The sequence below is a fragment of the Rhodnius prolixus genome, unplaced genomic scaffold (assembly GCF_049639745.1).
Source record: "Rhodnius prolixus isolate KJV_2025 unplaced genomic scaffold, Rpr scaffold_4, whole genome shotgun sequence".
Taxonomy (NCBI): Eukaryota; Metazoa; Arthropoda; class Insecta; order Hemiptera; family Reduviidae; genus Rhodnius; species Rhodnius prolixus.
The window spans coordinates 34,612,049-34,627,264 of NW_027411614.1; the positions used below are offsets into that span (position 1 = coordinate 34,612,049).

Genomic DNA, 15,216 nt, shown 5'->3' on the forward strand with positions numbered 1-15,216 from the left:
GAAAAGCTTTTTTTTTCGCAGAAAAATTCTATTGAAGGCACTTTTGATAGAGGCATTAGTGGTTTAGGCTTTCCACGGAAAACCATTTTTATTTCGATTCCCGATCTAGGCCTTGGTTTTTATTTAATGGTTAATATGAGAACTTTGTAGTATAGAGTATGTTTGCTATCCGCCTCCGTCCACCTGATTGGAAGTTGGTCGTAAAGGCTGCCTTAAAAAGTAGGCATTACTCTCTTAATAATTTTGGCTGAATTTTACTTTATAAAAACCGTCCTGGGGACAAAAAGCAGCACTATTTAAACCGGATTTTCTGATGTGACAGAAGATATTATTTTATAAGAATTTGATGGCATCCGTATCTTTTTTTTGAAATGAATGGAGTTCAGCTGGAGATGGACAGAGAAAGAAGGCGCTCAATTCTTTGGGTAGATTTTTTTTTTGACTTTTTTAATTTTATTTTTTAAGTTCTCATTTTTAAGCAATTACACTCATGTTTCGCTTTGTCTACCGGAGCCTTTAGTAACCTACCACCTTTCATACCTTCATAACGCAAATGTCCCAGGGATTGTAACATTCAAATACTTTGCTACATTATTTTTACAAATCATAAAATGATTTCAATGTTTAAAAACTTTACTAAAGAACGATCTTAGATTTGGCCGTAACTTCGAATTTCACGGCAACCATTTGCAACTAGTAACCAAAACATCCGATTTACTTTTTTTTTTTGTTTTATAAAATAATCAAATGGAAGTAGAAATCAAGTTCAAGATTGTATCAGGTTGAGCATTTTGAGGCAAAATATTTGTATCCATGCGTTCTGTGGTTGTTACAAACACAATATAAGTTGAACGGTTGTGACAGTTTTGAGAGGTATTTGGTTACTCAATATATGATACTAGTATTGAATATTATTAGGTATTGTATTTCTGTTGGCAGCATTGTTCCCTTGGGAATCATCTCCTTTTTTAGCCCACATCCACCCTCTCATTCTATCTCTTCCTCTCTTAGTATATATTATTTGTATAATATGCATATATTTGCAGATAGCTACATATATATATTATATACAAATACGTATGTATTAATTCATGTACAAATTAACAAAGTTGAGTTCAGCTGTGAAGAGAACTAGTGGGTACAACTGGTATTGTACAAAGTACTTGAGTTGGTTAGAGAAAAGAGACGTTACGTCATTCCTGTTTATTTAAAACAAATTCTACCTCCATTCAGAAGGTTTTGCCTTAGCAACTAAGGTACAGTTTTGTAATTCAGGTAAGTTGACAATCCTGCTTCTGTCATTCACAACTCCATCCTCGAAGAGAAGAGCAGTTCCAGCGGGGAAGGAGAGAGAGAGATTGTCGAAGTATGAGGTTAGAAGGAGTAGCTTAGGAAGGAAAGGAAGAAGGACGAAAGGAAGAGGTTCTCAGTTGTGATTCAGTTGGTATAAGTGAGGAAGGGACACTACCTCACGCTGTCTTCATAAGATCTCACCAGCTCCAGTGTGTCTCAGTGTTTCGGTGAGCGAGGCCAAACTACTGTATACTCGGCTGGCTTTCCACCTGCAAACATACGACTGGAGGGTAAGATCCATATATATATATATATATATATATATATAGACAGAATACCTCCAAAGTCTTTCCACTACTTCAACTTACCTCTTTCCGTGGCCGTACAAGACAAAACTCTAGGAATTATTCATGCGGGTAGTTGGCCACCTCTACTGGATTTATATTGCCTTCACTACACAATGAATACAGCGCTACCAAAGAAAACTTTTCTCTTCTACACACACACAAACACAACTGACGCACTAATACAAATATAAACATAAACTTAACCGAGAAAAAAAGTTAAACAAGAAGTGGAAAACAAAAACTAAAATAACCATTAGATTGGCAGGAGACAAGACTTTAAAAAGTATTTCTATTTGTAATATTTATAATTTATGGTTATTGATAATTAATTTGGAGGTAGAAGGATGCTGTTGAATAAGTGGTTCTGTCATTTTCTCTTCTATTTTGGGCGCTTCCCGATAGAGTCCGAGAGAGTTACCGGACTCTGCCTGGCGAGGGTATACAGCACCAACGAGTTTCACCCGTAATTGCCAGCTTTCCGCCTTTACTATAATTTTTTGTTTTGTTTTCTAAAGAGGTTGGTTGGCTCCTAGGGGTTGGAAGTGAATATACCATAGAGCCGAACGGTTAGAAGCATGGCTCGCAAAGCTAATGAACTAACAAGTGAGGTGTGTAGCCGAACTTTATAGACTAGAACGAGTCCTGGCAATCTGAAAACGATTTTAGAACGCCAAAATTATCAGGGAGAGGAGGTTAAGGAAATTTAAGAGGCAGTGGACCAACCTAGAGTATTATTATAGGAATTAATCCTGACACTATACGGTACTACGAACTAGGGGCACTATTTATATTTTGAGCCTAATAATTAAAAAAAACAACAGTAATTTGTCATTGAAAATTGTTTTTCAAAATATTCTCCTTTATGATCTATACACTTCTGCGTGCGTTCGAACCACTTGTCAAAGCATTTTTTCCTTCTGCTTGAGACACCTCCAAAACATGGTTTTTGAATGCATCAACGGCTTCTTCTGCCGACGAAAATCGTTGTCCACGTAATTTATACTTAACATTCGGAAACAAAAAAAAAGTCATTTGGTGCCAAATCAGGACTGTACGGCGGACAGATGCTCAAATAGTCGGTTGTTAGACGAGATGTGTGACAGCTGGCATTGTCTTGATGAAGAATGATTCGACGGCTCTTGTTTGTTTTCCTTATTTCATCGAAGACTTCCGGCAAACAAATGGTTGTGTACCATTCAGAATTGACCGTTCTACGTTCCTCTAAAGGCACTGTTGCCACATGACCAGTTTTTCCGAAAAAACAGGCGACCATTTGTTTCGAAGTGCTTCGAGCGCGAACAACTTTTGTTGGATTTGGTTCCTCTTGAAACACCCATTCAGTAGACTGCTGTTTAGTTTCCGGCTCATACGCATATATCCTAGATTCGTAACCTGTTACAATCTTATAAACGTCTTTCGAAGCACCGCCATTGTATTTCTTAAGCATTTGTTTGCACCAATCGACACGAGCTTCTTTTTGAGATTTTGTCAGATTATGTGGGATCCAACGAGAACAGACCTTTTTCACGACTAAATGATCATGCAATATTTTATATACTCGTATGCTGGTGGAACTAATGCCTAAGGTTGCCTCAATCTCTCAGTATGTCACATGATGATCTTGCATTATTAGTTTTTGCACAGCATCAATGTTTTCTGACACGACAACTGATTTGGACGACCTTCACGACATTCGTCGGTGAGCGAACGACGACCACGATTGAATTCGTTATACCAGCATTTCACAGTGGCAAAGGATGGGGCTTTATCGCCAAAAGTGGAAGTAAGTTGATTGATGCACTCCTGTCTTGATAATCCACGTCGAAAGTCGTAATAAATCATTGCACGAAAATGTTAACTAGTTTTTTTTTTTTTTTTTTTTTAATGATTTAAGGCGCGTCAACATCCAAGGTTATTAGCGCCCGGAGCTTTTTCCAGTGTACTGCCGGCCTCCGGACAGTGTTCTCTCGTTACAGACAACACTGTCCATCACCGGACAGTGAGCTGTAAGAAGCTCCTAGGAAGAGAAAATCTAAGGGTCAGCTGCTGGATTCGAACCCGGGACCTCCGCGTGGGAGTCCAGTATGCTAACCTCATAGCTAATCCCTTCCCTGTGTTAACTAGTTAATTCCATTTTTTCGCTGAGACACAATTTTCAAGTGACTGTAAACAACACAAATCGCGCTCAAATAACAAAACGTTCTGAAGAAGGTTATGGTCAAAAATGTCAAACTTTCAAGAGGAAACGTCAGATAGTACCTGACAACACTCAGTGTTGCCAAGGCTCAAAATATAAGTAGTGCCCCTAGTACATGGAAATAAGCATTAAGAAGTTTTGTGGCGGTTAAGATAACAGCTTTCTTTAGCTGGTGACCTGTGAGGTTGGGTAGCGAGAGTATCATTATTTAACACAATGTCTTCGCTTCCTGAAGGTCAGTTACGGGATGTGTAACAGTAGATATTAAGGCAGGATTAACGATTTTGCTTAAGTATTTAAGACTTTAAAAGATTTTGTTTGGGAGTGAACGCTGAGCTTCCTCTTGTTTTGCGGCTATCCAGAGTAGATGAACATATTTTGAATGTCTAGTTCTATTATTTTATCGTTTACGTTTCTAATTCAGACGATAAATTATTCTCAAAAGTGAAAAATTCTAACCTAGAGTCTAAATCCGGTCACGTTTTTTTCACTAAATATGTTTTTTAAGTTAGAAATACAGAATCAAAATCAATATACATGTCGGTATAAAAACTTCCTGAATGATAAAAAATTGATTAGCGATAAGACTCGATTAAACAATCAATAAAATGTTATCAAATCGAGAGGTTTAGTGAAATACTATTTAATATTTAAAACGATTTCATATACACAGTATGTGCACGGAAATGGGAGGTAATCGGTAACAGTTTGTGGGAAACATGCTTTTTAATGATTTTATAATGGGAGAGATGGTTGGAATTCAGTGCATGGGTGTGAGGTGACGATGTGTAAGCCAACGTTTGGCTAGATGTTCGGGTATGGTTGGAACGTGCTCTACGCGGCTGTGACACGCCAGTTATGCAAACCTTCTACCTCACGTTGTACAACTGGCCATGGGATTACTCCTGCTTGAATCTACTACAAACCAACTGGCAAACAATAGATTTGTGCATCATACTGACAGTGTTCAAACCCACACTTACCTTTTCCTCATCCTGAACATGTCTCGTTTAGCCATAAACTAGACACGGAGGTTTTGTTCTGTAAAATGTACTCTAGCTGGCGTTTTGGTTCACATGCGCAGCCTAAAACCAAAACTCATCGCTGCACTGATGCTCTTCTAGTCTCCATTTATTGGCCTAACCCCGCCGCATGTGACCTATTTGTTATAGCTAGCAAGTTTGCCCCAATTCTCCACCATCTCCTTCTTTACGTCATCGTACTATTACTGGCATCAGCAAATGTTCTAAACCAACCACAGGAAATGAGTTCTGGCGTGTTATGTTTCATTCTTGTTTATTGACTGACCTCATTGCTTACATTTCTTTCAAGCTAATTATACTGTTAGCGAGTAAATTTTTTATTTTAAACCACTAACATAGTTACGTCACTAACGTAAAGTCGTCGAATTAAAAAAATAAAACTGGTGTGAACGCTGACTTTCCTTCATCGCAAATCGCGATTAAAGTATGTGCTGAGGAAAACCTGCGGATGGATCCTAGTTATTGGGAGATCAGCATCTTTTCGGACAACCAGGCTGCACTGAAGACCCTTGTTTCCTTCAGAATCATCTCTTCCCTGGTCTGGGAATGCAGAGAGGCCCTAGAACAACTGACTCGACACAATAAAGTTCGACTGGAATGGGTGCCGGATCATGTGGGGATTAAAGGGAATGAGATAGCTGATCATCTGACCAGGAATGGAGCTAACACTTCTTTCATTAGCCTGGAGCTTGTCCTGGGCATCACCAAGGGCTCGGTTCGTGTGGATCTGGAGGATCTGCAAGACAATGTCGCCTTGACTGTGTAAACAAAGAACCGAAGAGTCTCTGTGCTTGGGTAGAAATCAGATTACTCTGATCACAGGTCTATTTACGGGGACATAGTAGGTTCAGGAAGTAGTTCTGTACTAGGTGGGGCTTATCAGCTCGGAACCGGTGGGCAGATTGTGTCAGGAAGAAGAGGAGACGGCCTCTCACCTGTTGTTCGATTGTGTCGCTATCGAGCGGTTGCGCTATGAAACCTTTGGCACTTTGAGACCAAAGGAGAAAGTAGCGGGAAATTCCTTAACCTCCTTAGTAGGGGAGGTTTCGTCTGCTAGATCCAAAAAGGGGAAAACACAATAAGCCTCTTGTGGCTGTGGTGCCGTGGGGCATAGGTCCCGCCCCGTTTCTAATTCTAATTCCTGCAACGCAGTTTATTTAATGAAATTAGCTTGAAACTTACAATTTCTACTGAACAGTTCTTCATGCTCCGAACTAACTATTTTCTTAAAAACTAAAAAAATATACCCACAAAAGCGGCAATTCCAATCAGTCAACGTTCATCAGATTTAGAATGTTGGTACACCTTCAATCTTTAATAATATTTAATTCGTGATAGGTAGTGGAATAGAGCAATTGGGCAATGCTTTCTTGCAGATGTAGTCTTAAAAGATTTTTCCCGTTTAAAGGTTTAAGAACTATAGATGAGCATTAAGTACACCAAGTTTTAAAAAATCGTAGTTAACCTTTTTTAGAAATTCTTTAAAAAAGAATTGTGCAAATTGATAAAAGTAAAGTGGCACTTTCAATGTGCTAATTTGTCCAGAAGTTTGTTACATATGTGATTGTCCCTAAGCCCCACACCTGGCCAGCTCGGTCATATTGCCACATTTTGTTAAGCTGTTAGATCTAAGGACAATATGAGGTACTTTTAAAGATAAAAAATTATTAGCGAATCGATAAATAAATATATATTTAAGGAGTATAATTTAAAAAATAGGATTGTAAAAGATGTTAACTAATAGTTCTTGTAATATGTATAACTACTCTTTACTACACTTAAGAGATTACATTAATTATTAAACCTGGTTAAACTGGTTAAGAACGCCTACTACAAGAGCCTGGATTCCTCTAACGAGTGCAACACCATTTTAAAGAATCGCTATTAGCAAGTTTCAACTTACCAAACTAGTTTCTTAATGCACTTCTAGTTAGGTTTTTTGTGCAAGTTAGTTAGAAGTGCATTAAACACATAAAAAACAAATGCAAACTAAAAAGAAAGGAAATGCATTAAATAGTTGAGGGAAAACCTTTGTCAGATAAGAGTAAATACTGTTTCATTTTATCCAATTGGACGAGCAACAATAGGCTCACCTTGATGAACAATATTATTTCGCAGGTTAACTAAGTTTAACTCATCTTAACTCGGCCACCATTCACATTCAACTGATCGTGATTGATGATTCTCCACAATAATCTCATAATAATAATAATGGATAAAATAATTAATATATTATTGCAACTTTAAGTTCAATGGTGCTACATAAAACCATATTAAAAATAAATTCTGGTAAATCTCTGGTGAAGTCGTTAATTATTTAATGAGTTTTCCTTGTAGCTTAATTGGAAACGTTTACATGAAAAGCGCATTATTAAATAAACTAATTTCCAGTGAACATTTTTATGCTTTACTTGCATAATTAATAAATTCATTTATTTATTAGCAAGACTGCATGTGAAAAGTAAATTAAATTATATTATAAAGTTAAGGAATAATGCAAATAAAGTGCAAAATGAATCACAAAATTAATTCATTTTATTTTTTAATTGAATGGCATATTCGCATTCTATCATCTCTTATTTTTTTGTGCATTCTTTATGCTTTCATCTATTTTATTGGTAGTTGAAGGTAAACGGTGTCAGCACTGAATCTGTCAGCCCTTCTTCTGCTTCTTGACTAGCGATTTGGAAATCTTTTTCAGTTTAGAGGAGAGTTTAATTCCAATTCTCTCTTTAATTCCTGGTTTGTTCGAAATATTTCAAATTAAATTAATGCAGTCATTCATAATACTTAAAATACATCATAATACTATTTTAAATAAAATGTAATCATACGCGGGATTCGAACTGGGGATCTTCCACTTACAAAACCACGTTCTTGACCACTAGACCAACACCCTGGTAAGATATTCTTACCGTAATCATAGGTCAAGAAGTCTTGCATACTGGGTGCATTAAAATGATGTGATGATTGCTTTTATTTGATGATAAAACAAATTTATTCTGACTAACCAATAACCATTACATTACACTAATTTAAAATCTTCAATTATTATTACTTTTGTTCTTTGCGTCACAAATAACATTTTTTGCAGACAGAGGAGCTCCCAAAAACGTGTATTTCTGGTGGAAAATTAATATTGAAAACCGTTCACGAATAGATAAAATTGTAACTTTGATCCTAAATATCTCGACAAATATTAGGGATATCGAAACGGGGTCAAAGTTATTTTTCACAATTTTTTATGTAGTTTTCACAATAATTGTCAAAACCAGCTTATGAAACCCCGATCTGGTTTTTACCCTAACTCCGCCAAAAATGAAGATACAGCATTGGGGATAGAAAATTTGAAAACTAGACAAAAAAACATATAGTTTATTTAATGGGTTTTTCCGGATTTCCGCTTTGCTAAAAAGTTATTAGCGATTGGGTTTTAAATGGATCACTTTGTTTACATATAGTGATATATTGATAATCTTTAAAACTAAACACACAGTGGACAAATCAGTTCAAAATAGTGACATTCCAGTTTTGCGATAGTTTTCAAATTTGTTCCAGGAACTAGTATTTTCAGACAACTTTACTTAAAATGCTGTTTTAAACGAAAACTAGTCCCTAACTTACTTAAAATTTATTTTCTTCAGAAGAGATTTCAAATAAGAGTCGTAGATTTACTGAAGCGCCGAGCGGTAAGAGATGCATAGTGGTACTACACGGTTCGGTTCCCTATCTAGGCTTTGGGTTTCATTTTACGGTTAATGATAGGAATTAAAAGTAAAGTATGTTTACCATGCGCTTCCGTCCAGGACACCTAATCGGTAGTTGGATGTAAAGTTCGCCTTAAATAATAGGCATTACTTGACTTTTCGTAGATCTACTTTAGGCAAACAAAATACCACCAACTTAAATCGTACGAGGTCTGTAAATTAAGTAATGAGACTGATTTTTTAAAATTTTTTTATCCAAAAAGAATTACAATTCTATATTGTCAACTTCCTTCTGAAGCCACTCAGCGCTGGAGACGTTTCTTCCACTCCTCATAGCAGTGCTCGAACTTCGATACTGGAATAGCCTACAGCTGGTCGGTTACAGCCGTTTGAATGTTTTCGTCTGTCCCAAAATGAGTTCCCTTGAGGTGATTTTTCAACTTCGGGAAGAGAAAAATGTCTCAAGGACTCAAGTCAGACGAATAAGGAGGCTGAAGAGCCACAGAAATGTTTTTACTGGCCAAAAACTCGTTTATTGAAATTGCTGTGTGACAAGGAGCATTATCGTGATGCAACATCCTCTTGTTCTTGATGGTTGGTCTGTGACATGAATGACCCTTTTTCGAAGTTTTTCAAGAACTTTTCGGCCATCAAATTTTGACCAATGAATTTGGGGATGAGAAAAATCTGCGCAAAAATGGTTCCAAAAAAGCTTTCGCAAGACCAGAAGAACATCAGGAAGGAAAGGTGTCTTGACTTTTTGGATTCAATTGAAAATGATCCCCATTTTCTTTGAGTAAACTTCACAGTGAAAAATATATTGATTAAAGAGACGCTGCTGGTTGACTGGTTTCCTCCAAAACCCAATCATACTTTTTAGAAAAAAAAAAAAAAAAACGCGTGATACAGTTGATTCAAATCAAAAGCCTTCACGATCGCTTTGCATCCACTTAGGATGGGCAAGAGAAAGTAAAAACAAAAGACCGCTGTATTTCAGCAATAAACTAAAACGGAATAAAGGCTGTATATAAATTCTTTTAGGCCATATTTATTATATATTCCATTTTTATTTTACTACAAAAGGTAAAGAATGCAAAATTCTCTCCGAGTTGGAAAGTATGGAACAAGAAACAAGAGTTAAGGAGAATAATCATATGGATTTCCTAAGAGAAATAGTTTTTCTACCTGGAAAATATATAAAGAATTCCTTTGCGAGCTGACCTCCACTCGCCCAACTTACCATTCCTTCCAATGTTCCTCAGTATGTTTCCCAGTAGGCCGTCCGCAAAGAATTAGATCACTTAGTGCGTTTAGAATTTCCCCTTTTAGTTTTATAGCTCATATACTGGTGCTATAAATTTAAAAAAAATAACATTAAATAAATAAAAATTAAATGTGTGGTGGGAGGAAAAAAAAAACGTGCATGAATTTTTCATGCAAAAACAATGAGAAACACAATTTTCATGAAACTATTTTAAGCGAAAAAATAGCTGTAATTCGCAAAATTTATGCCATTAAGAGGCATTTATTCTCCACCGATTTCTTATTTTATTTCTTAAAAAAGTTGTTTCGGTTTTAAATGAATGTCAGGGCGTTTTTTTGGAACATTCGTTTAACATAAATGGGTTAATGATATATATTTCCCAATTTTTTTGAAAATCTTACCAAAGAGTTTCTTTTAACTTAGACTTAAGTCTAAAATAAAAGATTTTAACAGAAAAATAAATTTTGTTTTTTTTCCTGCCGCAAGGAGCGAACTTCTCTTTGAAATTAATACCTAGTCATTGTGACAATGCGAGCAACCAGTCCTGATTTTTTTATATTATTTTATTTCTTTATGTAGGTATCTTCGGGAAAAGAGGTATCCTGTTTCATTAATTTTAAACCAATTCAAATCCCTCACGCGTACAAAGTACGATACCTGTGATTATACTGGACCCTCAATTCAGGTGGTATCTTTCCTCTAAACTTAAATATGACAAAACAAGATCTATTACGATACTTGCTAGGAAATTACACTGAACTACCCCTAATAAACAAAAGACTTATTTATTGTAGGTCAATCTGGACCTACAGAGCTGAACTATGAGGTGAATGTCATGAGGTTCAACCAATTTCCACTGCTTTCTAGATATTCCAATCTAAAATCCTCAATCTCATTAGCGGAATCATTCCTTTTCGGTCTCCTATCTTTGCAAAACGTCCTTATTTCCTCTTCCTTTATATCTCCATGTACAGTACTAATTGTTGTTCCGCAATGTACTGTTGTAAATAAATATACGGTGAGAGGGGCAAAGATTTCCTTCGGTGATGATTTTATACCTGAACACTATTCGACTCCTCCATAACTTCATAATTGTATAGTTGTTCTACAATAAACCAAGTCTTGTTTTATTATTTACTTTACTTCTGGCATTACAATCATTTATTTGCAGGCTTCCTCGCTGAGCGAAGGCTATTTTATTGAGCCTTTTTCCAGAACTCTTTCCCGTTTCTTCGTTCTTTGGCTTTTCAACCTTCCGCGGTCTTCCAATTTGACCACTTGTTCATGTTCTTTGTCTTCCACTATTTTTATTGAGTTGCTGGATTGAGGTTCTGAAGAAATGGGTATAATTAGAAATTATTTAATTTATTTAAGGAAAAAATTAAAGAATTTGAGTAAATTGATTGCCAAATGAGATTGAATACTAAGAATTTTAGTGTTCAGCTAATTTTGGGAGTCAGAATGAATTAATTCAAGCTCCGTGCCTTCATCTCGCCGATTGCCTTCAGGTGAAAATTTCTTCAGCAAATTCTACAGTTACAGTTTTCTTTCCTATGAATCCTGTATCTCTTTACTATCTGTTGACAGCAAAGCTTAAGTAATTCGCCAAAAAACTCAATATAAAATTGTGGTTCAAAAATAAATAAATACAAAGTATTCGACCCAACAGGATTGCTAGTTGAAAGAGCTTGGAAACCAATAAAGGACGCACAGTTTTGGTACTGACCTGAACTTCAGGAGTTTCACAGTAGAGTTCTGCCAAGCGTGATATAATGCTCCTTCAAAGGATAAATGCTTTGGTGAGACCGGTAGTTCCTAATCTTTAATTTTGCTTTTGTCACTATCAGTCTAACGCTGCGCTAGTCCATAATGTTTCCTCCTGCGTCAGTAACCTCACTATTTCATTGTTGTACGATGAAACAATTATTGTAAAGTTCATTAAGTACGAGGTGTGGCTATTAAATAACGAGACTATTGCTGTAAAACATTTTATTTTAAATGTATACATATTTAGTTATTATCACCTTCAATATACACCCCTCCCCTATCCCTACAACGCTCTATGCGAATTTACCATTGTTCGAAACTGTGCTGGAAATCTTTTTCTTTGAGCACCTGCATGACGCGTGCCGCTTTTTCTTTCACAGCTTCAACGGACTGAAATCGTGTCCCTTTTAATGCAGATTTGACTTTGGGGAACAGATAAAAGTCACATGGGGCCAGGACAGGCGAATAAGGCGGATGGCCTAAAACTGGGGATGTTGTACTTGACTAGAAACGTCTTGACAGACAATGCAGTGTGAGCCGGCGCGTTGTCTTGATGGAGAACCCATGACTTGTTCTTGCACAAATCGGGTCGTTTTTTTCCTTACTCTTTCACGGAGTTGAGCAAGCACCCCACGGTAGTAATAATCGATATTTTGATCCATTTTGGACGTGGAAGGGCGACCCGTAGAAGGTCATCATCTCTGACGTCTTCTCGGCCATCTTGGAAACGCTTGAACCACTTGAAAACTCGCGCACGTGATTAACATTCATCGCCATAAACTTCTTTTAACAAAAGATAAGTTTCAGTAGCGGTTTTACCAAGTATCATGAGAAATTTCTGGAACCATAACAATTTTAGGAACCATATTGTAAGCGATTCCTACGACTATTTTAAGCAAACCATATTTTTTGTTAGTCAGTTTTATATATAATACGTATATTAGTTTAGTTACCAGATCCGTATTACACATCGCTTTAAATAAGATATAACCAATGTAACTAATATAGTATATAATTCTGCAGAACTCTAAAATAAATTAGTTATTGCAGTAGACATGTTGAAAAAAACAAATATTACTAATGGCATCTCTTTAAAAATCTCTTTGTATCCTAAGAAACACTGAATGGGTCATTTCTAAATATAAGAAGATTACTAAGATCAAAATAGAACTGTGTAGAGAACTCGATCTTTAATTCTACAGTATCTTGCTTCATTCGAACTTCTCTGACTCGTTTGACATATCCAATTTAATATTTACACAATACAACTAATTCCTTCAGATATTTAAGCTAATTTCTTTGATTTTTAATTAAAATAACTTCTCAACTATAGTTTAAATAATGTTTTATATCAGTTCAAGTTACTGTAACAAAGGGATATTCTAGCTCCTTGTTGTTCGTACTTTCATCATGATTGTCGTTCGTACTTCTTCATCTGGTTAAGTTGTTTCTCCGGGAAGAGGATGTAGTGGTAGACAATATGTGTTCAAGCATATTTCTTTTTTGTAGTTCTCAAATTTATCTAAATGGACATTCTGTACTGAACCATTAAATAATGGTTGTCCCAGCTAATATTCTACTATCAAATTGGCAACCCGCTGCTGCATAATCCTAATTGAATCATCCATGATGTTGGTTTGGCTCCTCCAAGGTTTATTGTAAGGAATTGTTTAATGATTTAATTCTATAAACGCATCATTCCACTAAATATAAGCGCTCTTAGTGTTGTAAACATTATTTAAAAATTTGTTTTTTGCACTAGTTCATTATTTGTAAAATTGTTAATAAATGGCGGCATTACAACAGACGATAATTACCCTCTCAATTAATCTTAATTACAAAAAAAAAGTGCATTTAGCGGAAAATAACGGATGATAATAGTAATTAATGGAAGCGTTTACATTCTGCTTGTCGTCCATTATGCCCTAGTTCTTTTTGTTTTAATTAATTATATTTACTTTAAAAAAAAAAATTAATGGTGTAGAGTTTTTTTAAGTAGGTCTAAGTTTTGAATAGAATTTGTCGCCGAGGATCGGTTTTGATTATTATTGACACGAACTGTAGGTGAACCACGAAGCAATTATAAAATTAACTTAAAACACCAATTATGTTTTCATAGATGATTCAATGGTGAACAGAGCTAATGCTGGTTTGTGATCTGGGCTTCTCAATTTGGGCTCAGTCGGGTAAAAGCGACAGACGGTGATTGCACAACTACCTTTCAAGGCGAAGCTGACTGTCAATGAAAAATGGCATCCACAGAACCACCGTTTAGTAGGGGGGGGGGGTTTATTGATTCTGATGTTAAGTTCTTCCCATCAAAGGCCAGATGTCTGCTAAGAACAACAAACTTTCTATTATTACCTGTCGAGCTATTCCTCAATTCTTCGGACGCCCATGTCACGGTTTCCAGGTCTGCTGGAATGAGCATGGTGCTTAGTATGGTAAGGCTTGTTGGGCTTGTCGGTTGCAATGACTCCCAAAACCTTAATACTTGTATTCGACCGATAGTTGTAATATGGAGATAGATCAGTAGATTCGAAAAGAATTGGACATTTCAAGCTGATTGTCGTCAGACCAGGGTGGTCCTTGATTTGAGAGGATAACTCTGCTTTATCTTTTAGCAGGCTACGAATCCGCAGCTAGTCCTGATGTTGATAATTATTGCTTAACTCAATTATAGCCTTACCAAATCTCCACTTAGTATTGATTCTGATGAGTCTAATATAACTGTATAGAGAATTGTTACGCGTATACGGCAGACCCTATTGCTGTGCGAAGTATTGAAATTATCAGTAAAAATGTTGTCAGAGATGACATGTGAATGTAGAAATAGCTACTCCAATACCTCGTAAAGCGAACTGTCAGTGAAGAATCATTTGTGCTGTTAGTCTAGGACTGGGGTCGGAAACCTATTTTAAGTAGAGAGCCATTTCTCCTTAAATAATTTTAATAAATCTTACCAAGAGCCGCAAGGATGATGAGTGTAAACAAACTCTGTAGATCATTTTTATTCGCAAATTATTATTTTGTGATATTTAATAATATTTAAATGTTTTATATATTTATTTTCATATATTGCAAAGTAAATAAACAAATAAATAATAACTTAACGAATGAAAAGGCGGCAGTCTTACAATATAAATCAAGTACTTTATTATGATATTGTATAATTCTATTCAATTTCGAACCTATCACATTTAAAATTATTTTTGAAAAAATACCTCTAATAAATGGAATTTTCATTCGTTTCAATAAAATTGAAATATACAATATATGATATTTTGGGCAGGCTGAAGAGCCACAAAATTTGGATAAAAGAGCCGCATGCGGCTCGCGAACTGCGGGTTGCCGACCTCCGGGCTAGGATAACCTATAGATCTCACAAAATTCCAAAATTAGCGATTTACTGTTACATAAAAATGTAACAGTACATTTTTGCTACATAAAAAAAATGTATTCTATACAATTTATAAATACATTTAAAAAAAAAAAGTATAATAAGTGCATTAAAACACGTGCACAGATTGCAACGCCAATATTGCAACCCTTGCAACACAAAATAAAAATAAAAAAGACCGAAGGAAAAAAAGTTATC

General features: G+C 35.9%; 1 long non-coding RNA gene across 1 annotated transcript; it reads right to left on the reverse strand.

Moving 5' to 3' along the window:
- Positions 1-1,172: 1,172 nt before the first annotated feature.
- LOC141455494 (uncharacterized) lies at positions 1,173-1,799 on the reverse strand. The gene is made up of 2 exons (XR_012459305.1): positions 1,662-1,799; positions 1,173-1,562 (listed from the first exon to the last, which is right to left on the reverse strand). It is a non-coding gene; the product is annotated as an uncharacterized lncRNA (long non-coding RNA).
- Between the last annotated feature and the right edge of the window lie 13,417 nt (positions 1,800-15,216).